The sequence below is a fragment of the Nycticebus coucang genome, chromosome 16 (assembly GCF_027406575.1).
Source record: "Nycticebus coucang isolate mNycCou1 chromosome 16, mNycCou1.pri, whole genome shotgun sequence".
In the NCBI taxonomy this organism is placed as follows: domain Eukaryota; kingdom Metazoa; phylum Chordata; class Mammalia; order Primates; family Lorisidae; genus Nycticebus; species Nycticebus coucang.
Window position 1 is genome coordinate 30,276,184 of NC_069795.1, and position 21,349 is coordinate 30,297,532.

A 21,349-nucleotide genomic window follows, 5' to 3' on the forward strand; every position below is an offset into this window, starting at 1 on the left:
TGACTTTTTAAAATTTTTGTTATGATTTTAACTGAAGGGAAAATGATAAGATATATATTAAAGAGATAATTACAATTTCTTACTGCAAGATAATTAGAGCTGTAGTCTTTTCCTACAGCTAGACAATACATCTAGGATGAAATGCATTAAAATTGCATTACTCTTGGCTATGTTAGCTCATGTTAGTTAAGTAATTGAGCCATAAACATAAAGTCATATTCATAGCCAACTCTGTTCATTTTCACTGTGTTCTCTCCTTGCCTTTCCACTCTGCTGTAAGCTCATCACCGAAGTATAGAGCTAGTTCTATCTTTCCTTCTCTCAAAAGATAATCTCTTTTTTTAAAAATATAGAACGCTTCACGAATTTGCGTGTCATCCTTGTGCAGGGACCATGCTAATCTTCTCTGTATCGTTCCAATTTTAGTATATGCACTGCCGACGCAAGCACTAAAGTTGATATCTTTTGAGGGAGTTTTTGTCTTAAACCCCAATTTCTTCCAACCTCTTCCATATGCAATATTTGTTTTGCATATTGGCCCTATTACAGCAGAATCAAAACTTCTAAGGTCAATCTGTGTTCTGTCCAACATTGAATACTTATACTCTACAGTCTCCCAGGTAGCATGGATAGGGAAGGCTACCTAGTAAACACAGCAAGGTGATTTTTTTTGTCATCTTGTTAATGTTGAATATATAGAAAAAGACATAGGAATGATAAAAGATATTAACAAAATCCAAGTAATCCACATGAATTCTTTAGCATAGTGCCTAGTAAATAGCAGGCATTTATTAATATTCATTGTACTAAATATTATAAATGTTAGTCATTATTAGTAGTTTTGCATTTTGACTCAATTGTAGATTCTTTTTGATATGGCAATTGTCTCTTAATGATCTAATAGGGTAGCATAAATCTGGCCATAGATTTCAATTCACAAGTGTTGTCAAGTACAGTTGATGAATAATAGCTGCCGATTGTATTTTGCAGAAAATGGTATAGATTCTAAATCAGAGTATAAGTGTGAGATGCAGTAATTTAATAATGCCTGAAATACACAAAGCCAGTATGAATTCCACACAAACCAGAATTGACAGAAAGATGCCTATTTAAGATAAGTGGGGGCGGGGAGAACACATACAATATTTCCCTGGTCTGAAGCAAATTGCTTCATAGCTCCATGGTTATTATTGAAAATTTTGTAACATATTCCTTCATGACCTTGCTACTTTCTATTTTAACAGATCGAGACATTTGTGGTAATAACAATAGTAAAAAATAGTGAAAGTAAATTCCACCTTGAAAACTAAAACAAAAATGATACTGCAAATCTGTTGTTTAAAACATCTTTTAGGAAGAAAGCAGACTAAGTTTACCATCCACCCATAATCGAATAATCTTTAAGCACTGTAAATACAAGAGTAAAAAATAGATTCTGAGCATTCTTATTCAGGTTAATTTTATAAATTTTTTTTACAATATTATTAATTTTTTATCAGTGGTAGTGAACTTAAGCATTTCTTTTTCTGTATATATTTATGCTTAGGCATTAATAAGGCAAATCTTAATTACAAGTTAGAAATTGATGTACCCTTTCAGCTATATTATTGCAATGACTTTCTGTGAAGTAGATTATTTGGATAACAATCTCTTTGGTAACTGAATTTTACTATAATTATTTCATTGTTTTTTTTTTTTTTACAGTTCGGCATAATGGCTTAGAACTCAGTATATGTTCATGAATAGTGAATAGTGAACTTGAAAAAGTCATGAATTATTCAGTTCAAATACCTGTTTAAATTGTTTAGAAGAAACAGTATAGACATTAATAACTTACTAAATATACTTTTTTGGGGGGATTGTTTTTTTATTGTTAAATCATAGCTGTGTACACTAATGCGATCATGGGGCACCATACACTGGTTTTATAGACCGTTTGACACATTTTCATCACACTGGTTAACATAGCCTTCCTGGCATTTTCTTAGTTATTGTGTTAAGACATTTATAGTCTACATTTACTAAGTTTCACATGTACCCTTGTAAGATGCACCGCAGGTATAATCCCAGCAATCACCCTCCCCCCTCCCTCCCCTCCCTCTCCCCCTACTCTTCCCCTTTCACATGAAAGCTATAACCCAGTTATAATCTAAGAATAGGAGGAAGTGGGACTAAATATACTTTTAACCTGAACTGATGTAAACACTACTTATTTACTTCTTCATTTTTAAAAAGTGTGAATAATGATTGAATGGATATTGGATGGATTGTATGATATCTGATAAAATATTAACTTTCATTGTATATTTTACCACAAAAGGATTGCTTACCACATCAGGAATTGAGTAACTTCTTGAAAGCTATTAGCAATTAACATTTTTCCCATTACAAAGTAAGAGTGTGTGTGTGTGTGTGTGTGTGTGTGTGTATTGCTTTATAGAGGTTAGGTACATTTGAAATATCAGAATATTTGATTTAAATTTGTAATGTCCAAGTACAAATTAAATCTACCAAGTTTTATTTTTATATAGTCTAGAGTAAAAATCATCTCAAATAAACTATATTTTGATGACCTTTACCTAACTTTGTTTTGTTTGAAAAAGGGAAAGCTTAGTGTAATCCCAGCACTAGTACCCACAATTTTGCTAAATTATCTGTAAGAATTTTGCTTTTTGGCTAATATCAGTTTAGTTGAGATGCAAGGATTACCTTAAATACACATTTTAAGCACACAAATTTGTACATAAGTTTTTTTTTTTGGTAGAGACAGAGTCTCAGTGTACCGCCCTCGGGTAGAGTGCCGTGGCGTCACACGGCTCACAGCAACCTCTAACTCTTGGGCTTACGCGATTCTCTTGCCTCAGCCTCCCGAGCAGCTGGGACTATAGGGGCCCGCCACAACGCCCGGCTATTTTTTGTCGTTGTTGTTGTTGTTGTTGCAGTTTGGCCAGGGCTGAGTTTCAACCCGCCACCCTCGGCATATGGGGCCGGCGCCCTACTCACTGAGCCACAGGCGCCGCCCTGTATGCAGCCTCCCTGAACCGACAACTTAAATGGACTCTGTCAGGGCTCAAGCAGGTGACAGCCATTGTTCCCTATTAGAAGTAAAATGAAGTGTTTCCCAGATCTCACAGCTTTCTGTGCATTGTAGTTATCATGGGAGCTTGTTAGAAGTGTAGCTGTCTGGGCTCCATCTCAGACCTATTGAATAAGAATCTCTGGATACAGAACCCAAGGACCTTTTTTGTTTTAGGTAGCTCAAGTGGCTTTGAAGTTGCTTCAGAACTATTGAAACAGTAAGTTCTTCACTGAAGTAAGGAAGAATCTCTACTTTAGAAATACAGAAACACATGGGAAGAATTCGGACATGTTTTTATTTGTATTTTAATAAGTGAAACTCCATTGTAGAAAAAGTGAAAATTATTGAGTGTATGATATCACTTAATAGGAAAAGTAGTTTGGGAAAGAATTAAGTGATAATTGTGAATAACTTTAAAAGACTCCCAAAGATTTTATAGCTTCTTTGCTTTTATAAACCATATTCTACTCCTATTGGTTTATTATTACATAAATAAAACTCTGTAAAGTAAAATATGTATGCCTGGTCTTGAGAAACGATAGGCTGTAAAAGGCTAGGGAGGGAGGAACAGTGTATCTGACCTTAGTAAGAAGGAAATGTGTGGGGAAATTTACCCTGAAAACATATGGATTGCAGAAGGAGATGGAGGGAAATGTGTTGAGTCAGCTCTAAATGGAGGCGTGCATCTGAGTTTTTAGAACACATGTCAGTTCCTCAGCCTCAATCATATTGTGTTTTCTTTTTATTTTTTTTTTCTCATCTAGTAACACAGTTCCAGATTTTATTTCTATTTTTTTTTTTTTTTGGCCGGGGCTGGGTTTGAACCCGCCACCTCCGGCATATGGGACTGGCGCCCTACTCCTTGAGCCACAGGCGCTGCCCTTTATTTCTATTTTTTATTAATTAATAGGTAAGTGGGAAGTGATGGGTGTATGTCTGGACTTGCTTATAGGAATATGGGTAGATAAGCAGCGTAGAAGGGAAGAAAAATAGAAAGTTAAAGCTACTTATATTAGTTTACAAGTTTTACTTAATCTATTAATAATCACCTATTAGGTTGTGTACAAGAGAATGTGTCAATACTCACGAAGCATATGACCAAGATGAGAAGGCAACGCAGATACAAAAAAGCAACAGTAGATTGTACAGAGCCATATTTAATTATGTGAGTATATTTGCAAGGCAGAAGATAATAGAAAAATTTAAAGACGAGATGAAACAGCGAAGATTTCAATAATCACCAATGATCTTAATGGTGTTTAAATAAATAAAAAGTAAATAAGCAGAAGTAAAGTATCCAGATGTGAGGAAGCATATACACAAAATGATGGAAGTGACACTAGTCGGGTACGTGGCATCCTGTCTAGACACACAGGTGTGTGTGTAAAGGGAAGAGGGTACGTATTGGATGGTAAAGGGATTTCACACAGATCAGCTACTAAATTTATAATGTAAGGCAAGAGTATTTATCATCAAAATTAAACTCAAAATTAGCTAAATTACCCACAAACCTTACTTTACATAATTTTTAACATAGTTTTTCAGGCCAGGCATGGTGACTCATGCCTGTAATCCTAGCATTCTGGCAATCCAAAGAAAGTGGATGGCTCAAGATTGGGAGTTTGAGATCAGCCAGAGCAAGAATGAGAGAGACCCTGTCTCTACTAAAAATAGAAAAAAACTGGCTGGGTGTTGTGATGGGCCCTTGTAGTCCTAGTTACTCGGGAGGCTGAGGCAAGAGGGTTGCTCAAACTCAAGAGTTTGAGGTTACTATGAGCTCCAATGACACCACAGCACTCTACCTGGGGCAAAAGAGTGAGATAGGGTTTAAAAGTTCTAAGTGCCACAATCATCTTACCTAATTGTAGATCATTAAAATTTATGAGTTTGTAAAAAAAAAATCTATTATTGGTTTAGATATGGATCTACAATTACTTCAAAGAAAGATACAGTGCAGATAAATTACTTTAACAATCTTTAATTATTTGCTTAAAAATATATGGTAATTTGAAAGATTGAAAAAAATTCTAGTATACCTCTATAAAAAGGGTACATCATTACTGATTTTATGCAACTTTTCAAAGACAATATAAATCTTGGTGTTCAAGAAAAATATAACTTATTCATAAAAAAACATTTCCATTAAATATCTGCTGTTTATGAAAAATGCACCAGATGTATTTATATTTATTATTGGAATGGAAGTCATAACAATATCTAAAATGATGTAGACCTCTCAGTAATTTATGACCCCTGAATATGAGTCATGCATAATAAATCCACCTGAAGATACCTTCCCTTGCTTTCCAGTTTGTTACTTCTATTAAGGAATTTATTTATTATGGAGAGGTAAGTACACGTGCGGGGCATTAGCCATACACATCGACGCCTCTGTCTCTCTTCCTGCTGACAGATGAGAGATTACATACACATTTTCACCTTCTTCAGGTTTTGGTACAATCATGGGATTTGTTTTAGTCAAAAGAATGTGAGAAAAGACATTTATTTGCCTGTGTTCTCTGTCACTGTAGTGGTCATGAAAGTACAAATTCCTATAAGGGGCAAAGCTCTGACTCAGCCAACATTATAAGAAATGTAACATTATCTTTTAAATGTTTTAAAACACTGAGATTTGGATAGCATTGGTTATATTTGTTATATTGCTTTGAACTATGTTAGACTCCATTCTAATTTGAAGATGCTAGGCCATGAGCATTTGGAAGGTAAAGAAAATCTATGTTTAAATCATTTTTCTAACATCAATATCTAGCATTTGAGGTTTAGAAGGTGGTTGCTTAATGACAAAATTAAAGGAATTAACTGTAATATGTAACATAGATGGGTAGCTTCTTCAAAGAGGCTTTTCGAAAAGACAATGAACAAGAGAATATAGCACGTAAGGTGATGCTTGAACTAACAAACCCCAGTGTCCCTGAAAGACCAAGAATACTGAACCAAATGCTCCTACTCTCTGATTTAGAACGGCTTTTCCAGTGTGCTCAGAACAATGTTACTTCTGATATTTTTCTTTTTCTTCCATATTTGCCTAGAATTGTCAAGGGTATAATCATTTAAATACTGACTCAGTCTTGAATTTAATTATTATTTTTTTTCCAGTTAAAGGTGTTGAATCACAGTTAATCAATCTCTTGTCCCCAGTGGTAAACATTGAGCTTCCATTTGTTGACTTGGTTATTGTGCAGGTTGGAGATGGTGCTTGAAAACACTTTTGTAGTTTTTTGTTCAGTTAAGGCATCTCTCCTTCCTGTTAAATTAAATACTCTTTGTTGGTTACATGCTTATTAGATATTACTGTATTAGTTTTCTATCACTAATATAACAAGTAAATATGAACTCGGGGGTCTCAAATGATGCAAAATTATTATCTTACAGTTCTGTAAGCACCAAGTCTGGCTCTATGGAAAAATCTATCTGCTCCCTTGGTGAGCTTTTATTTATTTATTCAGTCAGTGTTACATTTCTTTCTTTTTTCTTCTTTTTTTGGTGCAGCTGTCATTTTAGCTGGTCTGGGCTGGGTTCAAACCCGCCGGCCTCTGTGTATGTGGTTGGCACCCTACCCACTGAGCTACGGGCACCACTCAGGTACTTGCTTTCTAGCTGGCTGTAGACTGAGAGTCGTTTGCTGTTTTTATTTATTTTTTATTTATTTATTTTTTTGCTGTTTTTTAAACCACCCACATACTCTCTTGGTCCCCTTCCTCCAATAACAAAACCCCTGACTACCAAGTACTTCTCAATTTGAATCTCTCTGATGCACCTTCTCCCTACTCTTTTTTACTTTTAAGAACTCATCTGATTAGAATGGGCTTATCCAGAAGATCCAGGACAATCTCCTTTCAAAGTCCTAACTTTAACCACATCTGCAAGTTCCTCTTAACACGTATGAGAATGTATTTGAAGTGTAGGGTACAGATGTGAACAGCCATGGGGGCAAGAACATTATTCTGCCTGTCATAGATAATGAGAGTTTGTTTCTCAGAAGTGTTTGTACTTGGTTACATCATGTATAAGACATATCTTGAGCATATCAGTCAACAATGTCCATAGCTAGTGCTCTCTTTGTCATTTGCCATGTTGTCAATTATTAATAAAACCTTCCCTTACATTCTTTTCTTTAGAGGAAAAAATCTGATAATAACAAGGAGTCTCTTTAAATTCTAATTCAGCAAAATCAATATTTTACACACTTTGCACTACTCCAAATTTAAAAATCATTTTCCACTTGGTTATTAACAATTTATTTTTGTTAAATCAAACACATAGATCATGTATACATTAATGCATTTATGGGGTACAATGTGCCGATTTCATATACAATTAGGGATGCTTACACGGCAGTTGTTAATATATCCCTCACCTTGTTTACTTAATTATTATGTTAAAACATTCATACTCTATACTTAATAGATCCGACATTACCCTTGCATTATGCACCATAGGTGTGATCCCACCATTCACCTTCCCTGGATCTGACATCCTCTCTCCCTGCCCATCCTCCCCACTCCCTCCTTCATCCTGGGCCATAGTTGTGATCTATTCTTCATATGAAAATGTGTGATTTAAAATTGGTTTCATAATAGTACTGAATAAATTGGATACTTTTCCCTCCATTCTTGAGATACTTTACTAAGTAAGGATATGTTCCAGCTCCATTCATGTAAACATAAAACAGGTAAAGTCTCCATCTTTTTTAAGGCTGCATAATGTTCCATGGTATACATATATCATGATGGGCACTTGGGCTTTTTCCATGACTTGGCTATTATGAACTGAGCTGCAATGAACAATCTGGTGCAAATATCTTTGTTATAAAGTGATTTTTGGTCTTTTGGATATACACTTAGTAGAGGAATTGCAGGATAGAATGGCAGGTCTACTTTTAGATCCCTGAGTATTCTCCATACTTCCTTCCAAAAGGGATGTATTAGCTTGCATTCCCACCAGCAGTGCAGAAGTGTTCCCTTTTCTCCACATTCATGCCAACATCTGTAGTTTTGGGATTTTGTTATGTAAGCCACTCTTACTGGAGTTAGATGATATCTCAAAGTGGTTTTGATTTGCATTTCTCATAAAAAACTTATTGACAATGAGAGGTAGTCATCTTTATTTTTTTCCTAGATTCTCAGCAATAGAGAGAGGATTCTCAGAGCATTTGGTAGTCCTGGGGAGCCTTCCTAACTATGGGACTGACTCAGATTAAGGTTTCCAAAAATCTATATCCAATTACCATTCTCAGAGGCTTCTATATCCCCCTCAACCACAATTTGTATACCACAGTAGAGATGCTTCAATTGCAGCCACCACTTAAGGGGTGGTTCAGAGACCTTGATCCTCATAAACACCTGCAAAATCTTTTGAACACTACTGTGGCCACCAGAGTCTTTGCTGCATTGGGAAGGAGATGCCAGGTACCAATTGATTGTGATACTTTCTAATATTTGAGAACTGTGACTTTTTTTATCCCCAAATACTTATTTTAAATGTTACATGATGCAAACATTTTGCTTTTCAGTAATGCATGTGTTATGTCACGTTGCTAAGTTTTTCCTTCAATCTTTAGGACTACTTTTATAAAACAGTTTAGTTCTTCAAATAAATGACTTGTAAGAAATTGGATTAGAAAGTTTGAAATGAAAAGATATCTGGGCTAGGAGTTAAGAAATTTGGTTTTAAGTTCTGATTCCTCTACTACCCAGATTATAACCAGAGATGATGTATTTCACCTCTCTGGGTCTCAGGAAAGTGAAATTTAAAAATGTGGTCTCTGTTTGTTGATACCTGCATTCAGTAAGTGCCTAACCTGTGCCACAGAATGAAGCACCTTCTATCAAGACTGTGTCAGTTGGTTGGGAGAATCACAACCATGAAGAATAAATTGTTGTGGAAAAAGTGACCATGTAGAATATAATTTACATTTCGTATAAATTATTTCGTTCGTAAGTGTGATTGGAATTTAGAGAAAGAGATCATTGAGAATTTCCTGGATAATATTAGATGTAGGGAAGTATTTCTTGAGCTAGGGTTTGAAATGTGCGTAGAGGTTGGATAATAGAAAATAAAGCAGTCAATGTGAAAAAAAGTACAAATAGAGAAAAGAGTAAGAAAAACCACAGGAAGGAGAAATTATCATACTGTGCTATTTAAAAAGTATTTTAATTGGCTGAAACTGAAGTTGGATTTAGGGAGTTTGAAAGTATAAGTAAACAAGGTATTTCAGGACCTTGCAAATAAGATGCTTAGGTTGAATAAGGTAGATTAACAAGTGAAGACTAGATTTTTTTGTTTCAAGGAGGAATACAAAGTTAGTTTCTGAGGCACACTTTAATATTATCCAGGGTAAATAAAAAATGAGAGATTATGAAAGTGAGAGATATAGAAACACAGGCATGTGGGCCAGGTGAGTAACTATCAAAAAACTTAATGGTAGAATACACTGGAAACTTGAAGTAAGAGTAAGAATTAAATATGTTACTAAGTTTTCTAATGTAGAAAACTGAGAAAATCAGAAAAGTTAAAAGACAATTCTGAACAATACAAAATTTGAATGGTTTGTGAATGTGCTAAGTCTGGTATGCCAGTGGGATGTATATTAAAAATATTACACTTTCATTGAGAATAAACGAGTACTCAAACGCGATCAGGTGCAATATTCCTTGGCATAGAATTAAATATGGTAACACTTGACAGTTTTCCTGGAGCTTTCCTCTACTAGGAATGGAGTAAAGGGGAGGGTGTCAACTTCAGACAATGATAAATGTTAAGAGAATTAGACATGGTAAAAAGAATGAAAGGGTAAAGGGGCTTTAGGTAGAGTGAGGTGGCTGAGAAAGGCCTCCTTGACAAGGTGACAAAGGACTATAGATTTAAACAATAATAAAGTGTGAGCATTGGGGGTTTACCCTAGGCAGAATCTACATAAGGCTTAAAGGCTCTCCTATGAGAACACATATTCTCCTTCCAGGAAAAGATCGATTTGTCTGAAGAGTAGGGAGTAAGAGGTTGGAGATGAAGTCAGAAAGATTGGCTGAATCCAATAAATGTTTATTTTACGATCTAGCACATGATTCATTGCAGATACATACAATTTTGGAAGGTACCAGAGCTGAAATGCAGTTAAGTTAAATCCCTTCATGTTGCAGATGAAGATTCTGAAGGTTGGATATCCAAGGGACATGTACAAATATACATAGTCAACTATATTTGGAAAATCTGATAATAAGTCCATTGTTCTTTTTATGACTTAGCAAAGTCCTTCAACATGTTTTACTTCTTTGTCCAAAACAGCAAGTGGTCGTTGCTACATCTAGGTATCCGAAACTAAAATTAAGAAATGTACTTGTGACAGTTTAGGAAGCCTAGGTGTTGTTGCTGTAATCTAGATGTTGATCTTTTTCTGTTTGCTTTTCTTCTCCTCGCATTCTTTTAATGCCAAAAGCAAACTGGAAAAGGAGATAATTCACAGAGGTAGCCTACAGAAAAAGGGGTTGAGGAGTTACACAGATCACTTTCCTTTGCTTTGCCAGTTTGTATGTACGGACAAATTATATCTGGAAATCACTCACGCTTTTCAAAATGATTTGCTAATATATTTCTGTAACATACATAGGTTCTTGGCATTCTTTGTGTAGTTATTGTATCTTGTCTTTTCATGGGGTTATTTGTGTTTTCCTCATAAACTTTAAACAAATGAGTATGACTACATAGATCCTAGCGTATAGCAATAAACACTTCTGATACAAAACATTACATAAATTGAGAAGTGAATAGTTTTATGTATTTACAATACATTCGCATCATTTGGTTATTGATTTTATTCAGGTTTCTCTGAATATTTTAAATCCAAGAACTTATTTGGAATCTCATCATATTGTAGCATTAATGCCACCCCATCTTTTTTTTTCCAGATTAGCACAGTATAAATTTTACTGTCAGTAAAGGTTTAATGAATTGATGAAATTATCCTTTTATTTTTCTTAAGAAAATAAGTTTTTCTAGACATCTGCATTCAGGTATTCTGGAAAATTGGAATGTTGCAGAAATGCTCTCTATGATGATAACTAATTTTTGGATTAGATAATTTTCTAAACTCTTTCTTCACCAATAGCTGCAAACAGATGAACAGGAACTTTCTGTATTATTAAGTACAAGTCTAGTACTAATACAGTACTGTATTATTAATAAAATAATAGTACTTAATAAAACAGTCCTGATTCCCACTGTTCCATGTATCATTTCTTTTTTCCCCTTAAAAAAATGACCCAGAGGAAAAATGACCCAGTGACTTGAAGAATCATGCAAAAGGAACATGTATGTGAAAACATGTACATGAAAACAAAAATTTTGTCTTCTGACGAAAGAATGCTTTTGTAGAATTCTTCAAAGTGATTCATGTGACTCTTTTTCAATTAGAACACTGAATCATTGAGAAAAGCGATTCACTCAAGGTCACACAAGCCAAAAATCCCAATAATCATGTTCTGATTCTTAGCCCAAAGCTAGTTTTTAATTCTACTACAAGTAATCATAATCATCTCACTTGCATAAATTCAATTTGTGCTCCAAGAGTGTTTTTTTGTGAAAATACAAAGCTTAAACATCTTTTCTTTCTTGTAGGTCCAGTCTATTTAGATATTTTTGTGAAGATTCTGCTCTGCAGCTAGATTACTTACTGACTCTGGAATCTTTTCTATTCATTGTTTATTCAACCTACTTATAATAATCCAATAGCTTTTCATTATACTTATAACAAATTTTACATTTTTACCCTGCCCTACAAAACCACACATAACCTGGCCAACCCATTGCTAGGTTTTTTACTTATTTAGAAACTTTCCCCCCTTAATTCCCATGTTCCAACCATGCTGTTTCTTTCTATCCTGGGAGTTCACCAATTACTTTGCTTGTGGTAGGATTTTACCCTAGCTATTCCTTCTTCTGGGGCCATATATCCTTCTCTGATCTTTACAAACATGTCAGCTGGTTCTTGATATTCAGATCTTAGTTTATATCTTTTCTTAAAAGTCCTTCTTTCCTTCCTACTATAAAGTAGCCTTCCTGTCACTCTTTAAAACCAACCTGCCTTCTTTCTCTGAATAACAATTCTACTGCCTGAACTTTTCCTGTGACATAGTGTTTAGGTGCTTCTTTCTTTTTAAAATATATCTTTTATTCTCAGTAAGACTGGAAACGGGAACTGTCACTGTTATGTTTTTTACTATTTCCCTAATGCCCAGACAATTGTCTGACAGACACAATAAAAGTCATTAAGGGTGTTGAAGCAAATAGAGTAGTAGAAATGGCATAAGGATGAGAGTAAATGTGTTATGAATATAGCTAAAGGATGCATCCTGCCGTTATCATACATTCTTCTGATGAAATAAACAGAAGTCAATGGGAAACATGTGAAAGTGTCAGAATGTAGAAAATCAGGGCAATCATGGCTTTATTGGAAGAAGATAGATTAATGCATCAATGAGAGCAATTAGTCATAATCTTTGTTTTCACAAATTAAGTCTTGTTATTGTTTTCTTTTTTTATGTGTACAGACAACATGTGTATTATATTTTTCAAGTATTTGGTAAGTGGAAAAACATGGCATATTGCATAATAATAAAAGAATATTTTTAAAAAGAAACCATGATATAGAATGAATAAAATGATGAGACATATATTCATTCCTACAGTTAAAAGTATAACAAAAGGAATATAATATACATGCTTCAAAATTATCTTAGTCAATGTTTTGATTGAGAATGAATGGAATCAACATTTTGCTTGATTCAGACATTGGTACAAATCTCCCTTGATAAGTTTGCTGCGAGTAATATTTGGAAGGAGTAAAGAATTGTGGGCTCAGCTGGCATAGATAACACAGAGGCAGTTTTGTTTTTCTGCCATTAAATTCATGGACAGAATTCTGTTTTATCTGTTGTTACCAGTTGTCTGATTTTGCTCCAAATATAGATAGCATCCAAGAGTCAACTTTTTGCAGGCCTATGACATCATCCTATGATTTTGTTCAAGGATAGCAAATAGATTCTTAATTAAGGTGATTTAGCTTATTATTAACCTTACACAAAGCATATCATTTAACAATGTTTCGAACAAAAGATATTTAGGAAAATATGTTAATTTCAGTAAGAAAAAAATCCAAATGTAACTGAAAAAAGTTTTTGCATATATTGGCATTTTTATGCCCATTCTCTTTTTATTTATCTTTATATAAATTAAAAGGTTAGCAAACATTTTAACTTTCTATGTATTTTAAAATATATACACATTGATTATTGGAATGAAATTTTGCTAGTTCACTAATTCCCACTCCTTCCAACCCAACTCACTAGTTTTTTATGTACTTTATTTGTTTTGGATAAAATTTGGGAGCTTGCAGGAATTGAAAATGTTTCCTAATATATGAGGGTACAGAAAATTCTGGATTGAACGCTGAAGTACTACTATGTGTTGGATGAAAATAGATTGTGTATTCTAATAAGTTAAAAAACTAAGCTTGACATATAAATGATTCTTAGCTTGTTTTAGTTTTTTTTCATTGTTTTGGTTTTGTTTTTTGGAATGGGGTCACACTTTGTCACCCAGGATAGAGGGCAAGGGCATCATTATAGTTTACTGCAACCTCAAAATCCTGGGTTCGGAACCTTTTGCTATGCATAGAAATAAGCATATGCTGAGAAATAAGCATATGCTGAGAAATATAGAAATCTTTAACTTTTAAAGATTTATGAAATTTTATACACACTTAGAGTGTGAAATTATAGGTATCTAGAATGACCAGATCCAACTAAAAGACTGTGTTAAATGCTGGCAGTAGGTCATTTCAGAAGCGTGCTTTTTCCTGTTCCTACATTTCTTAGCAGGATGTCTTCAGTTTAGAAATGGTATCTTGGGGGAAGCCCCAGAGAAGTAATGTTTATCTAATTATAACCAGCCTTTTTCTAATATTTTTTCCTAAAAATGACCTACACATAATTGTCATATTTCTTACCAGTTAACATATGCTCATTAGGTTTCACAGTACTTTTCAGAGAGATTTCTCAAACAATTCTCTATCAAAAGAAACTCAGCCACATTTTAAGTTCTCACCTGGTACAAAACTCATACAAAAGAAGTGTGATTTATTGAGAAGGAGCAGGTATATTTTGAAGCATGGTATCTGGGACAACTAATCTTGACTTTCAAGCCAAGCTCTCTCCTTAGTAAATTCTGATCTTTAGTACATTACAAAATCCTTTGAACTTCAGTCTTCTCATTTGTAAAAGGTAGACAAAAGTAGGACTGTATCAAAATCAAAACAATAACAACAAAATATTGGCACAGGGCTGGGATAAGAATATGCCTGAAATAAGTTAAACAAATGGTTATTATTTTTTTAATTCTTAAGTTTCAGGGAAGACATAGGAAAGAGTACAAATCTATTTCTAGCAAAATTCTACTCCCCCAAACGTGTTCATGACAATCCATTTTAAAAATGCTCATTTTATAACAATTTCTGAAAGGAGTCTTTTGCTTTATGCATTCAGAGAAGAAGACTGAACAAAAGACAAAATTTTTGTTTTCACATACATGTTTTGTCATTGTTTAGACAAAACTCTGTATCAGTATATTTTTTCTTGGGTTCCTCTGTTTCTATTAGAAATTTGCAGGCAAATACAAAATGCTCTAACAATCACCTATTTTCTTCTCCTACCTGACAGTCAATGAGGCCCTGAGGGTGTAAGCATCTCAAGCACACCAGTGTTGTCTTTTTGTGATTATTCAGATGATGTACTCTGTCATTAACTAGATCTTTGCACTGGTCTAGGTTGTTCCTGGGACACAGCAAGACAGACTGCATATTTATATCTATGCTAAAGCATCAAGACTAAACAATAAAGATGGCGACTACTAAAGGCACATTTTCACCACCTCATGGAGTAAATGGACAAATGTAAATATTTAGAACACCAAAATGGATTTCTTAGTGGTAGAAAAATGTGCATAAATGTGTTTCTGTGTAAACGACAACTTCACAGATTGCCTATGCATTGTAAATTCAAGCCCTAAGTCACCTTGTAAGCAGAGGCCACTGATATTACTCACCCATTTTTCACATTTTCTGTTTCTTATTTTTCCATCAACTATTTCTTAGTCCATTCTTTTCCTATTGAAACTTTGAGCACCCAATTACATAAATGAAGTTTCCAATTATTGAAGAGAGGTTTTTTATTTATAGCTAAGTTTATTTTAAGCCACCATATAAGTTATAGTGAAGCTAGGGTGGTACCTGTGGCTCAAAGAAGTAGGGTGCAGGCCCCATATACCAGAGGTGGCGGGTTCAAACCCAGCCCTGGCCAAAAACTGCAAAAAAAAAAAAAGAAAAAATTATAGTGCAGCGAGACTACTTGTATTAAGTCCTATGAGATCTAGATTTTATATTTTCACATGAGTTAGTTCAATAAACAATGAGAGAGTAAAGAGTATACTCAAATTATTCTAATTTTATGCATTTTACCAATTATTCATCAATCTTATGATATCTGATTTTACCTGTAATATGATTCTTACATATAGTATTTCATTTTAATTTTATAAAAATTTTCTTCTTTTTTTCATGGTAAGCCATTTGCTTTTATGTTTCCTTATTTGAGAATATGATTGTATTGAATGAACTCAATTATGTTTTAGGCTGTTGAGCTATGAAAATATTGTAACGAGTGAATGAAATTATTCCACATGGAGGAATAAAGAATATATATGCACTTAAATATAAACCAAGGTAATATAATGATAAATGGAATTTAATGTGGTTTGTATACTCATCTCAATTAAAATCTATTAGCTGTGCATAGAAAGGGGACAATATTTTTTAATACTAAAAATTTCTATCTGCACTGATAAAGTTAATATTCATGCCAATCAATGAATTGGCAGCTTGCCCAAAGTGTATTTTTTTCTCCTTCATGTTCTGTTTTAATATTCACTTACCTGAAAGTAAAATTTCTATCATCTCATCTGCTAAAGTAGCTCAAAATAAATTATTCTCATGCCGTTGCTAAGATTGACTTCCCTTGTAACTTTCCTCCCTGATTTTTGTCTTCCATTTAATATTGAATTTAAAAACTTTGCTCTTATATTTATAGCTATGTCCTTTCATGGTCTAATTTTATTCTCTTTCATTTTTAAAATATATATTTACATGCTTCCTTTATAAGTCATATACTTTCTTTTTATTTAATACCATCTTCAATACCATAAATCCCTCTTACTGGGATTTCCCTATCAATCATTATTACCTGCATCAAAACAGAAATTTCTACTTATCAATAACACTGCCAGGTGTAACAGAAAGACTTTCTCTTTGTATCCTCCTAAGCAAATATAAGTAACTGTAGAATACAACTGCTTTTCTTCTGTTTGAAATTGAACCGAATTTATTTTGGTGAATGACACTAAAACAATGTCACTAAAATGTCAGCTCTGGGATATATGACAATATACGTTTCTTAAAGGATACGAGCATATTATTGTTAGAAGTTAATAGCAATCTTTACTCTCAAATAGCCTGCAATTATGGTTACTGTATGGAACATGTATAATGTGATGTTTCAGGGCAATAACATAAGATACAGAATAAGAGGTATTATTATTATTTTTTTTTTTGTAGAGACAGAGTCTCACTTTATGGCCCTTGGTAGAGTGCCGTGGCCTCACACAGCTCACAGCAACCTCCAACTCCTGGGCTTAAGGTGATTCTCTTGCCTCAGCCTCCAGAGTAGCTGGGACTACAGGCACCCGCCACAAGGCCCGGCTATTTTTTAGTTGCAGTTTGGCTGGGGCTGGGTTTGAACCCGCCACCCTCAGTATATGGGGCCGACGCCTTACCGACTGAGCCATAGGCGTCACCCAGAATAAGAGGTATTATTTTAGCCTTATGAGAAAAAATTTATTCTCATGGCTCAGCAGTTGCTGAGTCAGTGTAGTAAGTCCTCTATTAAAAGAAGGCAAGTTGGACATTATCCTTCTAGTCCAGGGAACTGGGTAATTTTTAACAAATGCTGATGAAATTACCATGGATGAAGAGTATGTGGGGGCCGTTCCATTACATTGAGTCATTTAGGAGGGGTGGCAAAGTCCACTGGCCATCAACAAAATTTTGAAGACCTTAAACCCAAGAAGAGCCAAAATTATAAGTATCTAGTATGCTGAATTATAGAATTCCAGACAACTAGATGTAATCTTGGCGTTCAGTTCAATTCAGAAAACATACATCAAGGGTTCTTTCATGGCCATGCAGTGTACCAGGACGTGCAGTAAGACTTGACTCCGCTCCCTGAGACCACGTAATCTAACTGTAGAGAAACCTATGTAAGCCGAAAGTAAATGTAGTATGTGCAGGAGCAGAAGCATGCAAACTAAAATAGGGTAGAAAATAACATCTTTGTAACAAAACATTTTTCAATTTATAGGTTGATAGGAAAGAGTATTATGTAGCTTTTCTGTACCATCTTGTCTTGAGTGTATTTGTAATCTTTTATTTATTTCTTTCAGTCGAGTCTTACTCAGGCCAATTTTTAAAAAAATGTTTCTGGCATAGTACTTCAGATAAAATACCTCTCTATGGAGAAAACACATTTCCTCCACTACATCGCTTTGTACCTTTCTAACCTCCTAATTTAAATGTTTCTTAAATTTAAGTTAGCCTTAAGTTTGAGGGATATGTCTGATTCATATTCAGGGTAACCTAAATGTCAGTGGGCAAGTGACTTAACAGTAGTATAAGCCAAAAGCCTTTCCGTCTATTTCTCTGCCTCTGTGACATTGGTAAATGCTGTTATGTGTGTAGGAGGCACATTCGTACTGGGAATGGGAGGAAAGCTAATTACTTTTTCAATGCTTCCAACTGTGTTCCTTCTACACCCAGTGGCAATGGGTCTTTCTCTCTCTTTTCCCTTCTCCAAAGTTATATTTATCCCTTGGAAGAATGGGCTTGAATATGCCAAGCTTGTCCTTTTTATCTCTATGCTTAGAAATGGATATTTTGTTTCCAGCTATACAACTATTATAAAATTAATATGCATGCTAACTGTTTTCAAATTGTATATAGCAGAGTTCTGTTTACTGTATGGGTTCAGATAGTTTCAGGTATGTTGACTTGGCTTATATATCTGGAGTTTCCAGATATAAAATTAAACATTTTTATGGGCAAACATTTTTAAGGGAAAAAGTGAACAAGCTTGGCATAAAGGCACTCTCTCATCATGAAAGAAGGTAGGTGACTGTGAGCAGAGAATGCTCTCTGTTAATTAGATTTGTTTCTTGGTCAAGACTTCACGACATCATGGCTGTTATGGAGTTGACGGGGAGATGGGTGCAGAGGGATTACATGAAAGTAAGACCTAAAAGGCATCTTTTATTTCTGTCTCTCTAAGCTCTGTAAATCATTAGGGAACAAAGTAGTATGTCTTTGATCTCCACAAGTAAAATGCAACCAGCACCTCCTGCCTTCCTCGTATGTGGATTACATCATGAAGCCAGGAGTTCCCTGAGGCTCCAGCACAACTTTGACATTTCAGGAGGCTCCATGATGGGAGTCTAAGTCAATAAGATTTGAATAAAAATATACACCTTGTAAGCATCCAAAATTTTAAGAATAAATGAGAGGTAAGAGAAATTATGTGGGAGACAAGGATGGCTCTCAGAAATGTTTGAGAGGCTTTGAAAAAGCCTAGAGATCGCTTTGATTTTGAGTGTGTGTGTTAATGGGACCTTTTAATCTCAGATTGGTACTCCTTCCTGCAATAGGAGCTCCTAAACAATCATGGTTCTAACCTTATTTCATGAATACTGAATATCCTAGTTCAGTATTGACTTTGAATAGTTACTTTATAATCACTGTCAAACTGGGGTGGGGTGGGGCAGGGTGTGAACCTAAATCAGTACTTCTCAGCACTAAAGAAAGAGGAAATGCTTGTGTGTAGTTATTAAATTATACACTTTGGTGTTTGTGTAAGCATCAATGTGGACTTTAGAAATAGCAACACAATATTGCTAATTGATGAAAAGTTGACTGACTAAATTTCTTGCAATGTTTCCTTATAAATATACATAAGTGCATACATTTGTAGGCTAAGCTGGTTAACCTGTTATGTTCATTCCACTTTCATTGGTGTTTGACCCACATAGGAAAAAATTTAAAAAAACAGACAATGAAGACTTGCAAAATTTTAATAAGTGCCGACCACAGCCTGGATTTATCTTCAAGCATCACAACTGAAATTGGAATGTTCCAGATCATTTTAAATTAAATTGATTAATAATACATCATGTTAAAATGAATTTTTCATGGTTTGGGAGCTAATGTTCTCAATTATTTAGCAATGCAAAGTGTAGAAAACCCACACAAAAACAGCATGCAGGAGCTGATCCGTGAACTTTCCTTTAAAACACGATGATAAATGGTGTATTTTTATATCAAATTAAAGCAATATGTTAATTTTTTTCATTCTGAAAACATTTGCTGTCCAGGAAACCAAATAAGGACATACATTGTCATTAATAAAATAATAATAAATATTTAAAAAAATTAAATCTCAGCCCCAAATATATTTAACAAGATAATGTGTAAATTAATTAAATTATTTAGGAATATTAGTTTTATACTTTTTTGAGTTATATTTCCATAGTCATTTGAGTTCTAACTTCCATGTTATATAGAAATTTAAATTTCTAGTTTCAGTAACATTAAAATGATTATGTGCTTCTATGGAAGTGAGGAAAATAAGTTTGTGTGAAGGGGTTGGAAATAAAGTAGGGTTTTAATCTCTGGAGAAAGGAGAGCGATAGTCTGAAAAAGCCCTAAGTGGTCAGGGTATATAGTACAAGTCATTACACTGTAAACACAGGTCACAGATAATAGTGTTATTAAACAGAAGACAAAATCAAAATCCATTTGAGATTGTCTTTGCAAAACAGCAGTGATTAGGTGGAAAAAAACATGAGTGATTTTTGAATTTATGTTTTATCTTGCTTCAACCATAAGGATGGCATTTTCCTTTATTTGATTAAAAAATATGTTTCTTGCAAGGATATATTTTCTATCATATACCACACCAAAATTATCTTCAAACTTTTAAAGTAAATTAAAACGGGGATCAGTCCTGAAAAATTTCTGAGCAGGCAAAGGCAGTTAGTCCTTCAAAAGAACATTAAATTTGCATAAATTGCAAATTGAAATTTAATTTAAATCATTTCTTATAAAGACATATGTGCATATTGAATCGAACAATAGCAACACTTAAGCTCAACCAATTTGAAGTTGCCATCAAATCTGTAATTATTTAACTAGGAACTTTCCAATTAGATAGTCCAAATTAGGCAACTGTGACCAATCAAATGTTTCTTTGCTCTATTTCTGTGATCATCCTCATTGCATCCTCTTCATGGAGCTCCCAGACCACTGCTTGTTTGGGGTTGCCTAATTCATGAATCATTGTTTGCTTGAATAAACTTTAAAATGTATTGTGTCTCAGCATACCTTTTCAACAACAACAAAAAAACTAATTTATATGAAAATAATAAAAATTTCATAGAAAATAATAAAAATTTCACATAAAAATAATATGTACTACTCATAGTTACATTAGGCTCAAAATATTCTCAGAGACCTTCAAATCAACTTTGTCAGTTGTTAAGTGAGTTATAATAGTTTGCAAATCATATTAGTTACCAATAAGAGGAAAATTTATAAACTAGAATTAATTCAATCATTTCTCATGTGCACTCTATTTTCATAATTTATGAGATTTACAAATGTCTGATTAAAATATCTATGCAACTACATTTAAATCATGCTTTTATAAACTCACATAAATAATAGGAAAGTTAGTACTATTTTTTTAAAACTCTCCAACCTCATGTTTTTGTTTTTTAAGACTTTACTGACAACAGGTTTCATGGGAATAGTAAACAGAGAGTTAAGTAATAAACACAGACTCATCACCAAAAAATGGCAAATATATACCAAAAGTATATCAATTTACAATTAAAAAGCCACGCTGTCAGTTATTGGCATTTCTGCTTGCTTGGTTCATTCCCAAGCCCTGAACAACACTCCCACCAACCCTGTTCTGGGGGAAAATGCGAGATGGGAAGACTTGAAAGGTGAGCAGAAAGCACCAGAACACTGTTACTTGACGGACTTTTTCAGCACGAGCATAATGACAAGATGATGTAAATGGACAGTTGCAATTTTAT

General features: G+C 34.2%; 1 non-coding gene across 1 annotated transcript; it reads right to left on the bottom strand.

Annotated features, from left to right (window-relative positions):
- Positions 1-343: 343 nt before the first annotated feature.
- LOC128568197 (U6 spliceosomal RNA) lies at positions 344-448 on the bottom strand. The gene has a single exon (XR_008375021.1). It is a non-coding gene; the product is annotated as a U6 spliceosomal RNA (small nuclear RNA).
- Positions 449-21,349: the final 20,901 nt, after the last annotated feature.